Genomic DNA, 3,954 nt, shown 5'->3' on the forward strand with positions numbered 1-3,954 from the left:
AAAAACTCCCCACCATCACCCTTTGCCTCCTATTTGTAAAAGCCAGTTTTGGATCCAGTTTGCCAACTTACCTTGGATCCCATAGGCTCTTTCCTTTAGGCCCAGCCTTCCATGTGGGATCTTATAAAAAGGCCTTATTGAAGTCCATATTAACTACATCAACTGCACTACCCTCATCAATATATTTAGTCACCTTTTCAAAAAACTCAATTAGTCAGATAGGATCTCCCTCTAACAACTCCATGCTGACTATCCCTGATAAATCCCTGCATTTCCAAGAATTGATTAATCCTGGCCTTCAGCAATTTTTCCAATAATTCCCTTATCACTGAGTCAGACTAGCTTGTCTGTAATTACCTGGCCTATCCCTGCTACCCTTCTTGAACAAAGGAACCACATTAACCATCCTCCAGTCATCTGGCACTTCACCTGTGGCCAGAAAAGTATTAAATATATCTTCCAGGGCCCAAGTAATCTCTCCGTTGCCTCCCATAGCAGCCTGGAATGCAATCTCTTCAGGCCCTAGGGATTTATGCACCAGTATGCCAACTGAAGTTTCTAATATCTCTTCCTTATTCATCTTAACATGTTCTAGAACCACATCATCCTAACTGATATCTTCATATACAATGTCTTTCTCTTATGTGAATACAGATGAGAAGTATTCATTTAGGATCTCACCCAAGTCTACTGGCTCCATGCACAGGTTGCCCCTTCAGTTTCTAATAGGCCCCACTGGTAATCCCATCACTCTTAATAAAAGACCATAATATATAGAAGCAGAATTAGACCATTCAGTCTATCAAGTCAGCTCCGCCATTCGATCATGACTGATATATTTCTCTATCCCATTCTCCTGCCTTCTCCCATAACCTTCTCTGTCTTAAATACACTCAATGACTTGGTCTTCACAGCCTTCTGCAGCATTCAATTCCACAGATTAACCACCCTCTGGCTGAAGAAATACCTCCTCATCTCAATTCTAAGGGGGTGTCTCTTCATTCTGAGCATTACCCTTGGGTCCTAGTCTCTTCCTATTAGTGGAAACATCTTCTCCAAATCCACCCTACCCAGGCCTTTCAGTATTCTGTAAGTTTGAATCAGATCCCCCCTCATCCTTCAAAACTCCGAGTACAAACGCAGAGTCCTCAACCGCCCTTCATATGACAAGGCTTTCATCCCCAGAATCATTCTTGTAAACCTCCGCTGAATCCCCTGTAATGCCAACACATCCTTCCTTTAGATATTGAACCCAAAACTGCTTACAATACTCTAAATGTGGTCTGACTGGAGCCTTATACAGCCTCTGCATTACATCCCTGCTCTTGTATTCTAGCCCTCTCAAAAAGAATGCTAACATTCCATTAGCCTTCCTAACTGCCAACTGTAATTACATGTTAATCTGAAGAGAATCCTGAACTAGGACTCCTAAGTTCTTTTGTGCTTCAGATTTCCAATGCATTTCCTATTTGGAAAATATTCTATACCTCTATTCCTCCTACCAAAGTGCATAACTCACACTTCCCTCATTGTATTTAATCTGCCACTTCTTTGCCAATTTCCTAGCCAGTCCGAGTCCTTCTGCAGCCTTTCTGCTTCCTCATCATTGGCTGTCCCTCCACTTATATACTTATAAAAAGCTTTGGGGTTTTCCTTGATCCCATCTGCCAAAGATATTTCATGGTGCCTCTTAGCCCTCCTAATTTCCTTTTTAAGCAACCTCCTACACTCTCTATAGTTTTGAAGGGCCTCTTCTGTTTTTAATGCCCTGTACTTCCTTCTTTCTCTTTATCAAACTCTTGATAACCCTTAAATAAAAACCAAAAGAACTGCAGATGCTGTAAATCAGGAACAAAAACAAAGTTGCTGGAAAAGCTCAGCAGGTCTGGCAGCATCTGTGAAGGAGAAAACAGAGTTAACGTTTCGGACTCGAAACATTGTTTTTGTTCTTGATAACCCTTGTCATCTAGGGTTCCCTGGACTTGCTGCCCTTGCTCTTCAGTCTAAGAGGAATTCCAGGACCCTGAATTCTCACTATAAAAGACTTCCTTTTTCCAAATTTAGATTGACCTCCAAGTAACTCCTCCAGTCTATATTTGCCAGATCCTGTTCAATGAAACTGAAATCAGCCTTCTCCCAGTATAGACACATAACTTCTGCACTATCTTTAAACCGTTTCCATAATGACTTTGAAGCTTACAGAGTTGTGGTCACTATCCCTAAAACGCTCACTCACTGAAACTTCAACCACTTGACCAGCTTAATGCCCTAGGATTAGGTCCAGCACAAGGTGTTAGTTATGAGCTGCTGTCTTGAACTGCTGCAGTCCATGTGGTGTAGGGACACCCACAATGCTGTTAGGGTGGAGGTTCCAGGATTTTGACCCAGTGACAATAAAGGAATAGCTGTACATCTTCAGGTCAGGATGATGTGTGAATTAGAGGGGAAATTGAATTTGGTGGTGTTCTCAAAGAATCTGAGATAGCAAGACTGCTGATGCTGGAGTCAGAGATAACACAATGTGGAGCTGGAGAAACATAGCAGGCCAGGCAGCATCAGAGGGGCAGGAAAGCTGACATTTCGGGTTGGGCCCAATGGTGACTTTCCTGTTCCTCTGATGCTGCCTGGCCTGCTGTGTTCCTCCAGCTCAACACTTTGTTATCTCTTATCCCCAAAGAATCTGCTGCTTTTGTTCTTCTAGGTGACAGAGATTGTGAGTTTGGAAGATGCTGTTAATGGAAGCCTGGCAGAGGCTCAAAGCCACATTTAATACAGACCGACAGTCCAGGCCAAGACAGCAGATTTGCTTCAGGACATGAGTGACCGAGGCTGGTTTTCAGACAAAGTTTCGTGGCCACTTTTACTGAGATCTTTATTTAATTAACTGAATTTCAATTCCTTAGCCACCATGATAAGATTGGAATTTATCATCAGCCAGCCCTGTGGGGATTGCTAGCCACTAGACTTCTGCAGGCACAAGCCATCATTATTGCTCAACCAGGAAGTGTTAAATCTGACTGCCAAGATAAGTTGCTTCCACCAATGTTTCAAGTGCTTTATCCTTTGTATGATTGAGTTGTAGAGATCAGGACAAGAGGATCTTGCATTTAATTCTCCAATACAATTCCAGCAGCAGATAGAGATCTACTATTGACCTCAGTGCTTCTTTGTTAATAGATATTAGACAAGCCAAAGTTCTATCAGATATTGAGTATAGGAATTGGGAGGTCATGTTGCAGCTCTACAGGACATTGGTTAGGTTATTTTTGAATTCATTTCTGGTCTCACTAATATAGGAAATATGTCGTGAAACTTGGAAATATTCAGAAAAGATTTAAAAGAATATTCCCAGGGGTGGAGAGTTTGAGCCATAGGGAGAGGCTGAATAGGCTGTGGCTATTTTCCTTGGAGTGTCAGAGGCTGAAGGTGACCTTACAGAAGTTTATAATATCATCAGTGGCATGGATAGGGTGCATAGTCAAAGTCTTTTCCCCGGAGTAGGGGAGTCCAAAACTAGTGAACATAGGTTTAAGGTGAGAGGGGAAAGATTTAAAAGGGACCTAAGGGGCAACGTTTTCACCCAGAGGGTGGTGCATGTATGGAATGAACTGCCAGAGGAAGTGGTTGATGCTGGTACAAACACAACATTTAAAAGGCGTCTGGATGGTTAAATGCATAAGAAGGGTACAGAGGGATAGGGGCCAAATGCTGGCAAATGGGACTAGATTAATTTAGGAAATGTGGCCAGCATGGATGAGTTAGACTGAAGGGTCTGTTTCCGTGCTGTACAGCTCTATGACTCTATGATGACTATAGGGCTGCTCCCTCTTAACCTTCGGGTTACCCATGCATCAGCTGACGGGAGAGGTTGAGAAGGAGAGTCCTTTAAGGTAGCCTGAGCCAGTGTGGGAATTAAACCCACATTTTTGGCACCACTCTGCCTCACAAACCAGT

The sequence above is a fragment of the Rhincodon typus genome, chromosome 24, assembly GCF_021869965.1.
Source record: "Rhincodon typus isolate 14 chromosome 24, sRhiTyp1.1, whole genome shotgun sequence".
Lineage (NCBI taxonomy): Eukaryota > Metazoa > Chordata > Chondrichthyes > Orectolobiformes > Rhincodontidae > Rhincodon > Rhincodon typus.